This window comes from Taudactylus pleione, unplaced genomic scaffold (genome assembly GCF_031769625.1).
Source record: "Taudactylus pleione unplaced genomic scaffold, aTauple2 ptg000207l, whole genome shotgun sequence".
NCBI lineage: Eukaryota > Metazoa > Chordata > Amphibia > Anura > Myobatrachidae > Taudactylus > Taudactylus pleione.
Genome location: NW_028284609.1, coordinates 6,186,515 through 6,201,222, shown reverse-complemented (window position 1 = coordinate 6,201,222; position 14,708 = coordinate 6,186,515).

The window sequence follows — 14,708 nt, the reverse complement described above, 5'->3', positions numbered from 1 at the left end:
CCCAAAGTACACTCCAGTCCAAACCAAAAAAAAAATTATTTTCTGTGTTTGTGAATTGTGTGCGCAGTAGCCGCACGTGCATCAACAAAGTAGTGCCAAACGTGCGCCTGTGTCATAAGTAAAGGGCCGGCTGGCTTGACCGTTAAGGGTGCTGTAACCCCCGAAAGTACACTCCAGTCCAAACCAAAAAAAAAATTATTTTCTGTGTTTGTGAATTGTGTGCGCAGTAGCCGCACGTGCATCAACAAAGTAGTGCCAAGCGTGCGCCTGTGTCATAAGTAAAGGGCCGGCTGGCTTGACCGTTAAAGGGTGCTGTAACCCCCGAAAGTACACTCCAGTCCAAACCAAAAAAAAATTTATTTTCTGTGTTTGTGAATTGTGTGCGCAGTAGCCGCACGTGCATCAACAAAGTAGTGCCAAGCGTGCGCCTGTGTCATAAGTAAAGGGCCGGCTGGCTTGACCGTTAAGGGTGCTGTAACCCCCGAAAGTACACTCCAGTCCAAACCAAAAAAAAAATTATTTTCTGTGTTTGTGAATTGTGTGCGCAGTAGCCGCACGTGCATCAACAAAGTAGTGCCAAGCGTGCGCCTGTGTCATAAGTAAAGGGTCGGCTGGCTTGACCGTTAAGGGTGCTGTAACCCCCGAAAGTACACTCCAGTCCAAACCAAAAAAAAAATTATTTTCTGTGTTTGTGAATTGTGTGCGCAGTAGCCGCACATGCATCAACAAAGTAGTGCCAAGCGTGCGCCTGTGTCATAAGTAAAGGGCCGGCTGGCTTGACCGTTAAAGGGTGCTGTAACCCCCAAAGTACACTCCAGTCCAAACCAAAAAAAAAATTATTTTCTGTGTTTGTGAATTGTGTGCGCAGTAGCCGCACGTGCATCAACAAAGTAGTGCCAAACGTGCGCCTGTGTCATAAGTAAAGGGCCGGCTGGCTTGACCGTTAAGGGTGCTGTAACCCCCGAAAGTACACTCCAGTCCAAACCAAAAAAAAAATTATTTTCTGTGTTTGTGAATTGTGTGCGCAGTAGCCGCACGTGCATCAACAAAGTAGTGCCAAGCGTGCGCCTGTGTCATAAGTAAAGGGCCGGCTGGCTTGACCGTTAAAGGGTGCTGTAACCCCCGAAAGTACACTCCAGTCCAAACCAAAAAAAAATTTATTTTCTGTGTTTGTGAATTGTGTGCGCAGTAGCCGCACGTGCATCAACAAAGTAGTGCCAAGCGTGCGCCTGTGTCATAAGTAAAGGGCCGGCTGGCTTGACCGTTAAGGGTGCTGTAACCCCCGAAAGTACACTCCAGTCCAAACCAAAAAAAAAATTATTTTCTGTGTTTGTGAATTGTGTGCGCAGTAGCCGCACGTGCATCAACAAAGTAGTGCCAAGCATGCGCCTGTGTCATAAGTAAAGGGCCGGCTGGCTTGACCGTTAAAGGGTGCTGTAACCCCCAAAGTACACTCCAGTCCAAACCAAAAAAAAAATTATTTTCTGTGTTTGTGAATTGTGTGCGCAGTAGCCGCACGTGCATCAACAAAGTAGTGCCAAGCGTGCGCCTGTGTCATAAGTAAAGGGCCAGCTGGCTTGACCGTTAAGGGTGCTGTAACCCCCGAAAGTACACTCCAGTCCAAACCTAAAAAAAAATTATTTTCTGTGTTTGTGAATTGTGTGCGCAGTAGCCGCACGTGCATCAACATAGTAGTGCCAAGCGTGCGCCTGTGTCATAAGTAAAGGGCCGGCTGGCTTGACCGTTAAAGGGTGCTGTAACCCCCGAAAGTACACTCCAGTCCAAACCAAAAAAAAATTATTTTCTGTGTTTGTGAATTGTGTGCGCAGTAGCCGCACGTGCATCAACAAAGTAGTGCCAAGCGTGCGCCTGTGTCATAAGTAAAGGGCCGGCTGGCTTGACCGTTAAGGGTGCTGTAACCCCCGAAAGTACACTCCAGTCCAAACCATAAAAAAATTATTTTCTGTGTTTGTGAATTGTGTGCGCAGTAGCCGCACGTGCATCAACAAAGTAGTGCCAAGCGTGCGCCTGTGTCATAAGTAAAGGGCCGGCTGGCTTGACCGTTAAGGGTGCTGTAACCCCCGAAAGTACACTCCAGTCCAAACCAAAAAAAAAATTATTTTCTGTGTTTGTGAATTGTGTGCACTGTGGCTGCACGTGCATCAACAAAGGAGCATCGCCAAGCGTGCGCCTGTGTCCCATAAGTAAAGAGCCGGCTGGCTCATTTCTTAAAGGGTGGTGTAACCCACAAAGTGCACTACTCTCCAGCAAAAATAAAATAATATTTTCTGTGTTTGTGTGCGCTTTAGCCGCACGTATATATATCAATATAACATAAATGGAGGACCAAACTTTCTCCGATAAAAATAAAATAGGGAAAGATCAAGAACCTCTTCCTCCTAGTGCTGTTGCTGCTGCTGGGAGTTGTTCATCATCCCAGAGAGGAAGTAGGAACATCACTACTTTTACTAAACAATTGACCCTCCAACAGTCCCTAGCGAGGAGGATGAAGTACGACAGCAGTCATCCTGAAGCAAAACGTATAACTGAGGCCTTAACTGCTATGTTGGTGTTAGACGTGCGTCCGGTATCCGACATTAGTGCAGTGGGATTTAGACAATTGATGGAGGTAGTGTGTCCTCGGTTCCAAATCCAGTCTAGATTCCACCTGCATCCTCAAAGCAGCAGCGACAAGCGTGCGTCTGTCTGTTAAAGGGTGGTGTAACTCTCAAAGTGCTCCAAAAAATAAAAAACTATTTTTTTAATGTGTTTGTGACTTGTGTGCGATGTAGCCGCACCTGCATCCTTAAAGCAGCAGCGACAAGCGTGCGTCTGTCTGTTAAAGGGTGGTGACACCCTCAAAGTGTGCTACACAAACAATAAAAATATTCTTCTTCTTTTTTCTGTCTATGTGAATTGTGTGGGCTGTAGCCGCACCTGCATCCTTAAAGCAGCAGCGACAAGCGTGCGTCTGTCTGTTAAAGGGTGGTGACACCCTCAAAGTGTTCTACACAAACAATTAAAATATTGTTCTTTTTTTTTCGGTCTTTGTGAAATGTGTGGGCTGTAGCCGCACCTGCATCCTTAAAGCAGCAGCGAAAAGCGTGCGTCTGTCTGTTAAAGTGTGGTGTAACTCTCAAAGTGTTCCAAAAAATAAAAAACTATTTTTTTAATGTGTTTGTGACTTGTGTGCGATGTAGCCACACTTGCATCCTCAAAGCAGCAGCGACAAGCGTGCATCTGTCTGTTAAAGGGTGGTGACACCCTCAAAGTGTGCTACAGAAACAATTAAAATATTGTTCTTTTTTTTTCTGTCTATGTGAATTGTGTGGGCTGTAGCCGCACCTGCATCCTTAAAGCAGCAGCGACAAGCGTGCGTCTGTCTGTTAAAGGGTGGTGACACCTCAAAGTGTTCTACACAAACAATTAAAATATTGTTCTTTTTTTTTCGGTCTTTGTGAAATGTGTGGGCTGTAGCCGCACCTGCATCCTTAAAGCAGCAGCGACAAGCGTGCGTCTGTCTGTTAAAGGGTGGTGACACCTCAAAGTGTTCTACACAAACAATTAAAATATTCTTCTTCTTTTTTCTGTCTTTGTGAATTGTGTGGGCTGTAGCCGCACTTGCATCCTGAAAGCAGCAGCGACAAGCGTGCGTCTGTCTGTTAAAGGGTGGTGTAACCCTCAAAGTGTGCTCCACAAACAATAAAAATATTCTTTTTTTTTTTCTGTCTTTGTGAATTGTGTGGGCTGTAGCCGCACTTGAATCCTCAAAGCAGCAGCGACAAGCGTGCGTCTGTCTGTTAAAGGATTACATCGGTGACAGCATCCAAGTAGGCATGTCAGACAGTCCGTACCTGTACTGGCAGGAAAAAGAAGCAATTTGGAGGTCCCTGTACAAACTGGCTCTATTTTACCTGAGTTGCCCCCCCTCCAGTGTGTACTCCGAAAGAGTTTTTAGTGCAGCCGGGAACCTTGTCAGCGAAAGGCGTAGGAGGTTGCTTCCACAAAATGTGGAGAAGATGATGTTCATACAACTTCAACAATTCAACTCTTCCAGGGAGACCAGCCTCCAGAACGTACAGAGGGACCTGTGGTTCCAGCAGGGACGAATTAATACTCTGTGAGGATGAGGATGTACACACTGAAGAGGGTGAGGAATCGGTGGATGAGGAGGATGAGGATGACATCTTGCCTCCGTAGAGCCAGTTTGTGCAGGGACAGATTAATTGCCAGCTTGTTTTGTGGGGGCCCAGACGAACCAATCATTTCAGCCACAGTTGTGTGGCAGACCCTGGCGCTGAAATGATTGGTTTGTTAAAGTGTGCATGTCCTGTTTATACAACATAAGGGTGGGTGGGAGGGCCCAAGGACAATTCCATCTTGCACCTCTTTTTTTTCTTTGCATTATGTACAGTTTGGGGCCTAGTTTTTCAAACTGCCATCCTGTCCGCCACTGCAGTTTCACGCCTAGATGGGTCACGTGTTTGTGCCGCCCACTCGTGTCGCTTAGCATAGTCATCCAGCTACCTCGGTGCAACCTTTTGGACATAAAAACACTATTGTGAGGTGTGAGGTGTTCAGAATAGACTGGAAATGAGTGGAAATTAAGGTTATTGAGGTTAATAATAGCATAGGAGCAGAAAAACCTACAAATTCTGTGATTTTAGCTGTTTTTATGCTTTTTTTCAAAAAAATACAGATCCAAAACACAAAACCCAGAACCCAAAACACGGAAGGGTGGTTTTGGCAAAACCAATCCAGATCCAAAACACGAAGAAAGATCCAGATCCAAAACCAAAACACAAAACACGAAAAGTGGCCGGTGCACACCCCTATTATTTACTGCCACATTATATGTCTACTCAAGCACTTATTAAAAATCCTAGTTTTATTTTCAAATCTGCTTCTGTGATCGCTCCTGCTACCACCCCGGGTCCACAAGCAACCCAGAACATAACAGTTTGCACTGGCACCATGGAGCCGGCCACGGATCAGGAGTCAGGAGTGGATTTGTTCAGGTGCATTTCTGGTCGTTTAGAAAATCTGGAAAACATGCAGCATCAGATGGCTAAATTTCTGCAAGAGATGTCCAAGCGACAGGATAGTTTGCAAACTTCCTTTGCTACCCCTGAAGTACCAGCATCTACATCCGCATCAGCGTCTTGGAATACAGGAGGCAGATCATCTCCCCGCTTACGTCTTCCTTTACCAAATAAATTTGACGGCAATCCTAAACTCTGCCGAGGATTCCTAAATCAGTGTGACATACATTTTACCCTGCAGCCTGACAACTTTCTAACTGCAAGAACTAAAGTGGCTTATATAGTCTCTCTGTTATCCGGCCAGGCCTTGGAATGGGCTTCCCCACTCTGGGAGCGCTCAGATCCGCTGCTGGATAATTACGCAGGCTTTGTGTCATCCTTCAGGAGGATTTTCGATGAACCTGGGCGTACTGTATCAGCATCATCAAACATCATGACACTGAGACAAGGGGTCTGTCCTGTCAGTCAATATGCCGTGCAATTTCAAATTTTAGCATCAGAGCTCAAATGGAATGAGGAAGCCCTCACCTCGACCTTCTGGCATGGGTTGTCAGACCGACTAAAGGATGATCTAGTCACTCGAGAGCTTCCTACTAATCTGAACGACATGATTTCGTTGTGTATCAAAGTTGACCTACGCTTCAGGGAACGTCAGGCTGAAAAAAACAGAACTGACCGGCAAAGGTCATTTACCCCCTCCATTTCTACCCGTCCCATTCCTTCCCCTACTGAAGAGGAGCCTATGCATGTGAATCATACACACCTCTCTAAAGAAGAACGTCAGAGAAGAATGCAAAAGAACCTCTGTCTGTACTGCGGAGAGTCCGGTCACCTGCTGATCTCCTGCCCCCGTAAACCGGGAAATGCCAAATCCTAGCTGACCCTGGAGACATCAAGTTAGGAGTTATGAACCCGTCTCCAAAAATTTAAGATTTCACGATTACCCTAGCCTTGGATCTTAAACCCAAACCTGTCTTTGCTACTGCTCTACTCGACTCGGGAGCAGCCGGAAATTTCATAACGTCTAGTTTCATAGATAAATTTCAGATTCCTTGTTTGTCTCTCAACCATGCCATCTCTCTGACCTCTATAGACGGACGCCCTCTAACTAACGGGATAGTCACCAAAGAGACTCAACCAGTATTGGTCCGAATTGGGGCACTTCATTCTGTGTCCTTAAAATTCCTGGTGATATCAGAGGCCTCTCAAGAAATTGTTCTTGGTCTACCCTGGTTACGTCAACATAATCCCAGGATTGATTGGAGTTCTATGCAGATTCTGTCATGGGGTATGGACTGTCAGAAATCCTGTGTTCCAAAAATTCGACCTGTGAGAAAGACAGTTCCATTAGTTTCTTCTGCCATTCCCAAGGAATATCAGATGTTCGCCGACGTTTTCTCTGAACAACAAGCAAATATCTTACCCCCTCATAGGGGATGGGACTGTCCAATTGAATACCTGATAAGATACCACCTCGTGGTCGTACCTATCCGCTGTCCTTGCCTGAGACTCAAGCCATGACCGAATACATCCGGGACAACCTGGCAAAGGGGTTAATTTGCCCCTCTACTTCACCTGCCGGTGCTGGGTTTTTCTTCGTTGGCAAGAAGGACGGTGGTCTAAGACCATGTATCGATTATCGAGGCCTTAATGACATTACTGTAAAGAATCGATACCCTCTTCCCCTGATTACTGAGTTGTTTGATAGGGTCAAGGGCTCTGTCATTTTTTCGAAATTAGATCTAAGAGGGGCTTACAACCTCATTCGTATCCGAGCTGGCGATGAATGGAAGACCGCTTTTAATACCAGAGATGGACATTTCGAGTATTTAGTAATGCCTTTTGGATTATGTAACGCCCCTGCTGTCTTTCAAAGTTTCGTTAATGAGATTTTCCGGGATCTGTTATATGTTTCGGTTGTTGTCTATCTGGATGACATACTGATTTTTTCACCCTCTGTGGCTAAACATCAAGAACATGTTTAAGAAGTTTTGACCCGTTTGAGAGAAAACCACCTTTATTGCAAACTGGAGAAGTGCGTCTTTGGAGTGCCCAGTGTACCTTTTCTCGGCTATGTAATATCTGGCTCCAGTTTAGAAATGGACCCCAAGAAGGTACAGGCAATTCTGGATTGGACCCGACCTCAGACACTGAAGGCCATCCAGAGATTGTTGGGCTTCGCAAATTATTATAGACGCTTCATTAAGGGATTTTCTACACTGCTGGCTCCCATTACAGCCTTGACCCGCAAAGGTGCTAATCCTGCCCAATGGTCACCTGAGGCAGAGTCTTCCTTTCATCTTGTAAAACAGGCCTTTATCTCAGCACCAGTTCTTTGACAACCCGATCTGGACAGGCCTTTTTTGTTGGAAGTAGACGCATCATCTGAAGCTGTGGGAGCAGTCTTGTCTCAACATTATGAGGACAACCGAGTCCATCTGTGTGGGTTCTTTTCTAAAAAATTCTCTCCTGCCGAAAGGAACTATGCCATAGGTGAGCAAGAACTACTAGCTGTAAAGTTGGCATTGAAGGAATGGAGATATTTGCTAGAAGGCGCCAAGTTTCCATTTACTGTATTTACGGACCATAGAAATCTCCTATTTCTCAAAAACCTCCAATGTGTGAGTCCTCGTTTGGCCCGCTGGGCAATATTCTTTGCCAGGTTTCAGTTCACCCTGACCTTCCGGTCTGGAGCACTTAATCAGAAGGCTGATGCCCTATCGAGATCTCTCCTCTGTGATGATCAATCTGAAAATCAAAGCAATACCCCTGTCTTGGAATCAAGAGTTTTCGCCGCATTACAACTTCAGCCTCCTATGGGAAAATCATTTGTGGCCCCGGAATTAAGGAAGCAGCTTCTCACTTGGGCACATTCCTCTTGCTTCGCAGGGCACTCAGGCACTCGGAAGACCTTGGAGTTCCTGCAAAGACACTATTGGTGGCCTTCTATGAAGGCAGATATAATGGAGTTTATCTCTTCCTGCTCCTCCTGTGCCCAGCATAAATCATCACGACAAGCTCCAGCTGGGGAATTGCTTCCATTACCTACTCCATCATGTCCATGGACGCATCTCTCCATGGATTTCGTCACAGACCTGCCAGTCTCTCAAGGTTTCAACACTATCTGGGTTGTAATAGACCGATTTTCTAAGATGGTCCACTATATACCGTTGAAGAAGTTACCTTCTGCCCCTGACCTGGCACAGTTGTTTGTCCAACACATATTTCGTCTACATGGCCTTCCTGCTGAAATTGTCTCTGACCGTGGTGTGCAGTTTACTGCAAAATTCTGGAGGGCTTTGTGTTCTGTTCTTCAAGTGAAGTTAAACTTTTCCACGGCCTACCATCCGCAAAGCAACGGCTCCACCGAGAGAGTTAATCAAGATCTAGAGACTTTCTTAAGAATTTTTATGTCATCTTCCCAGGACAATTGGGCTGCCTTGCTGCCGTGGGCTGAGTTTGCACATAATGCTTCCTACCATTCGTCAACTAACCAAACGCCATTTCAGGTTGTATATGGCCTTCATCCTCGTGTTCCCGAATTCCGAAGCCTGCCTGTTTTCGATGTTCCGGCCGTGGAGGACACGGTGCGGAATTTTGCTGCCATCTGGACTCAAGTACGGTCTGATTTGTTGAAGGCATCCTCTCGCTATAAGACCCAGGCCGATAAGAAGCGTAGAATAGTTCCACGCATGCAAGTAGGAAACCAGGTCTGGTTGTCTACTCAGAACCTTCATCTAAGAGTTCCGTCTATGAAATTCGCACCCCGCTTCTTCGGTCCCTTCACCATAACAGAAGTCATTAATCCAGTGGCCTACCATTTACAGTTACCCCATACCTAAAAATTCCCAATTCCTTCCATGTTTCCTTATTAAAGCCCCTAGTCTTGAATAAGTTCCATAATGCTCTACCTGCTTCTCCTCGAGTCCAGACGGAGAGAGGAGTTGAGTTTGAAGTCACCCAGATCTTGGACTCTCGTCTGCGCAGAGGTCATCTTCAGTATTTGTTGGACTGGAAAGGTTATGGTCCAGAGGAACGTTGCTGGACTGATGCTCGTGATGTCCATGCTCCCACGCTCATCAGGAGATTCCATTCTGCCCATCCGGAGAAGCCTGGTGAGTGTCCTGGGGCCACCCCAAAAGGGGGGGGTACTGTCACGGCCACGGTATTTCAACATGGCGCTAGGCGGGTGTTACCTGTGTGGTCGTTGTGGCGCGGGCTGTCTGGTGGCGGAGCTGGTGTCTGGCGGGGGGCTTTGGCTGCGCGCGTTGTTGTGCGGTCCTGTTGTCACTCTGCGCTGGTGAGGCCTGGCGGCATCTCCGTTCCGTTTGGCATGGGCACCGCCATCTTGCCTTCTGGCCATGTGATGCGGCTGGCCAATCCTGGTGAGTCGCATGTTCCCTCCGGCCAGTAACAGCACGGCATGGGGTATTTAGGAAGGGTCAGTGCCTTCCTTCTTTGCCAGTGCAACGTGTATCTCAGCCTAGCTGAGAGGGAGTTCTCTGTGCTTTCCTGTTCCTGTGAATTTGTTGTCTGCCAGTCTGCCTGTCAGCTCCTAGTTCCCACTGGACTACCCCGCTACCTCCACCACCCTTGCCCATACCTGAGTGCCTGAGCCTGCTGACATCCTGCGCTTCAGTTTACTACCTGCAAACCTGGCTTGATTATTTTCAGTTCTACCTGCAAACCTGGCTTAATTATTTTCAGTTTCACTACCTGCACACCTGGACAGCTCTAATTGTTTCTACCTGGACATTAACCCTTTTGCTCCCACCACAGAACTCTTGTGCACATTTATATTTTCCTGGACTTTTATTTACTGCCACATTATATGTCTACTCAAGCACTTATTAAAAATCCTAGTTTTATTTTCAAATCTGCTTCTGTGATCGCTCCTGCTACCACCCCGGGTCCACAAGCAACCCAGAACATAACACCTAGCATTAGAAAGTGAGATATAACTTTACCAAACTCATCTCTCATGCAAGTTGGCAGAGAATCAAAATTTATCAGACTCATAATTGTTATAGCTCCCCCTGGGCAGTGGTTGGTTTTTCATACAGAGGCACCAGATACCGTTTAAAGGAATACCAAGTTATCCCCTTGTTCCCATGGAGACGCAACATAAATGTCAACTTTTTTTTATTAGATTTCGTTTTTGGAAGGCAGATAAAATCCACTGGCTATATTTCCTCCCCAACCCCTAAAACATGTTTAAATATTTTATTTTATATTAATGCTTACAAAAACTAAATGCTTACCACTACTTAAAATCTACTGCAACTTGGCAGAAGTGTGTAAATAAATTATAATGTCAACTGGGGAGCAAAAGACTTGAAAACATCTTTGAACTTTTTGCGTATCACATTACTTTCACCCATAGAGAAATGTAGAAGTCTTTGGCCCTCATTCAGAGCCGCACGTTAACAACAGTACGCTCGTTGCGTTCCGATGTTGACTAACCGCGCATGCGTCGGTGTTACACTGCGCATGTGCGTACGGCAGATTGCGAGCTTTTTTTCTCTCGTTCCTAAAATAGCGTACAGGAAGTGACATGTCAAATGTGATTGACAGAACAGGGCGTTTTTGGGTGTTGACGGGGGTGGAGATGAAAAAACGCAGGCGTGGCGAGGCGTTTTTGGGGCGTACATACATTAGCAGATGCGAACGTCAAATGTGTTCGGACCGTCTCATACGTCACTGAAACATCCGCTTTCCCTTCAAAATGCTCGCACAGCTTAGGGTCAGGATTACTCGACCACATTGGCGATGGCCTTCTCCTCCGTCCCGGGACTCCACGATGGTGCAGCGATTAATCGCGGCTGGTCAGTAAAGTAATTAGTGTTGGATTGAAATCCGGCTTGGTATGTGTTTGGAAAGCAGTTTATTGGGATAGCACAAAAGCGTACGCAGGTGGAAATCAGAGCTGCTAATGTCATGATTACACAATCAATAAGCGTACATTTTTGGGGTTTTATTTTGGCCACAATTTGGTGGTTATGGCCTATTGTAACAATAATGTCATCATCTTTTAATTAGCTCCCCTTTTTTTTGGTTTACTGTGGAATTTGCATCGCTATGTGATTTTTTAAACGTTCCTTAAAGAGGCCTTTTTTTTTTTTAAAGAGGGTCAGTTTTTGCGTTTAAGGCCAGGATTAAATGTAACCCATTTGTACAATAATGTCACAATACAATGTCAGTGTTTTGTTTTTAATTTATTGTTTACACACAAACAAATTGGCCTAATATTGTATTGCCTTTTTTTGTGGCCAAGATATTTGATCCAAAAAAAAATATAACATAACTACTAACATAAGCGTAAATACAAAATTTAAAAACATTTCACAAGAAAGGAGAGGGAAGTTTTGACCAGAAAGGAATATGAGCCAAGCACAGAAGGAGTGTGGGAAAAGTCGCCATTGCTGTCACCGTTTTCTCGCCCGTTTGGCTGGGTGAGGGTGGGCGCCAGACCGGGTCCGGGATGCCATCGGGCTGGCCTGTCCAGAGGCAGATGTTGTGGCCTCTGGACTAGGCACAGGGCTAGGCACATTTGGAGGATTGGCTGATGTTGTGCCAGAGGTGGAGGATCCGGATGTTCCGGCAGGAAGGGAGGTCGGCTCCACCATGTGCTGGCGAACGAGCTGCTCCAGGGCATCGGCGATGCGGATGTTGGCCCTGGTATTTTCCGCCAGGGCCTGACCAATGGTCACGTTGGCCGCAGCATTTTGCTCCAGGGCCTCAGCCACCCGTATCAGACTGGCGTCCATCCTCTGCAGAATCTCCGTATGGCAATCCGATTTAAAATTGAGTTCTGTGAGGAGGCCCACTGCCTGCGAGGGGGCACGCCCTGGACTGGCTTCTGCAGGGTCCTCAGCCGGATGTACTGGTTCCTCCCCTGCAGAGCCAGCAGAAATTCTGCGCCCAAGGCTCCCCTCTGGAGCAGACTCATCCGCCTCTGTCTCTGTTAGGAAATTGGAGAAAAGACTCACATTAGAATCTACATATTGGCACAATAGCATTTCTGAGTTGGTGACATCACAAGACTTACCTTGGCCAACATGAGGAGCCGCAAAGTCTGGCATGTCCGTATCCATGTTGGACACGCCAAACACCTCCACAGCCTGCACACACCCCTGTGCCATCTCTTCTAAGTCTGTCAACTCCAATGACACAGGGGTGGGACCCCCACCTGTCCCCCTTGCATGCCTAGCCCTGTCGGCAAGTTTTTGTTTGAGACGATATTTGAAGTCTGCCCATCTGTGGAATGAATTTGGAACCATTATCCTTTTTTTTACAATGGGGTTTGTTTATAGGATGGGAAAGTGTTTACTTACCGCCGTTTGACATCCCGGGCTAGACGGACATAATCACCCACCCTATTGACAGCAACGGCGACCTCCTCCCACATTCTCCATTTCTGGCTTTGGCTCATATTCCTGGCTGCCTGGGGCAGGATGTCAACGCACTTCTGGATCAAAACCTCCATCTCCTTGCTTGTGAAATGTGGCTGCCTTTTTTTTTTGCCAGCTTTGGCGGGTTGACTGGGGCCAGCAGTCTCTTCCATGTCATCCTCCTCACCTATTTGGGTAAATATGCAGATTTAGCCACTTCACAACTTGCACAATATTATGTTTTAAAAGAATCATTGACACAAAATGCATGAAGGCCTTACCGCCGCAATTTTGACCATTGTTTCCCTGGTTTGAAGCCATGTCTCTGCTTCCAGCATGAAATCATCCAGAAATTCTATGTGATTTCGTGACGTATTTATACATGCGTCCTTAGTTTGCGGCCGCATCATTGATTGTGCGTCCCTATGATTCATCCTTAATTTGTGCGGGAAAATAAACACTATTTATGGCTTGGTGTGTGTGGAGTCGAGGTGGGGTTGTTGGAGTGTTGTCGGTTAAGTGGTTTGGATTTGGTTGTTTGCGTTTGGAGGATTTGGCAGAGTTGGTTTTTTGTTTGTTTTTGCTACATTTCTTTGGTTTTTCCGTTCGCATTTTTTTCATTTTTTCAACATCCTTTCCTGATTTGGTAAGTTTTGTGCATTCAAATTTGTGGCCAATTGGTGTATTCTTCTGTTTTGTGGTTCGTTAATTTGTTTAACACTCATTTCATCTTTTTTAGTTTTTTTTGGTTTTCGGACCCAAAGAAGTTTTTTGTGGAAATCTTATATATTCGAGTTGGGTAAGTCCATTTTTTGTCTTGCATTTGCGAATTAATTACCGCATTTTTGACTGTTGGTGTAGCGACTTGCATTTGCGATTTAATTACCGCATTTTTGACGGCTTATTCATCATATAATCCAGTTTTGCTTTTCCCTTTTCCATTTTTTGGGTCCATTTGAACCCTATTTGACGTACGGTGTGCAATGTCGTTTTCATCGATGGCCAAATGTGTTTTTCCGCTATTTTCTGTGTTGGCTTGCAACAATTTTTAAACAAAAAAAACACCCTCTAAATTTTTGAAGTCTCATTGTTGGCTTTTTTACAGTTTATACGTATCATGACAATACCCCGGCATGTAAGCAGCTATGGATGGTATCAGAAAGCTAAGTTGTTTTTTCTTACTTTTGGGGTGGGTCAAAAGCCTTACATTGTAAACTTTGAATTTCAGGTAGATCTGGGGCGAATTGTTCTGGCCCTGCTCCCGGAAGACGACCAACCTCAAACTCGTCCCAGGCGTAGGCATCGTAGGCATGCAAGGCCCCAGATATTTCGAACACGTGTCACCCTTTTTGGAATGCCCGATGATGAGGTTTTAAGACGCTACCGTCAACCTCCCAAAATCATCATAGACACTCTCTCATTAATAGAAAGTGATCTTGAGCGGCAAATTGACAGTCCAACAGCAATACCACCACTGACGCAATTTATGGCGGTGTTACATTTCTGTGCCTCAGGATCATTTCAAACAACGGTGGGAATAGTGGCGGGCATCTCCCAATCCTCCTTTTCCAGGATCCTGAGGGCAGTGATGGAGGCACTTTTCAAGCACCTCCATCATTTTATTAAAATGCCTTTGGATATGGGTGCCCTTAGTGTGGCCAAGGCCAATTTTTACCAAATAGCTGGCTTCCCACACATCATAGGGGTTGTGGATGGTACTCACATACCACTTCAGCCTCCAGCACGGCTGGAGGCAATATTTAGAAACCGTAAACACGATCACTCCCTGAATGTAATGGTGGTATGTGATGCCTCCCTCCAGATCCTGTCCCTGAATGCTAAATTACCCGGAAGTGCTCATGACTCCTTCGTCATCCGGCAATCAGGGATATGGCAGAAATTAACCAACCTACAAGCTGGTGATGCGTGGCTTCTGGGTAAGTGGAGACCTTTAGTACATAACAATGTTAAGCTTGATACACAGTGTTCCTGATGTGGTCTATTTTTGTTCACAGGAGACAGTGGATACCCTTGCATGTCCTGGCTGCTCACTCCTTATTTGGCTCCCACACCAGGGCCACAAAGTGCGTATAATTCCGCACTTACAGCCACCAGGCAAGTGGTGGAGCGCTGTATCGGCCTTTTAAAAGGCCGATTCAGATGCCTCCACCGCTCTGGTGGCGAGCTCATGTATGTGCCGGATATGGTGTCGAAAATTGTGGTCCTGTGTGGGATATTTCACAACATTGCCATAAGGAGTGGTGTCCCAATGCAG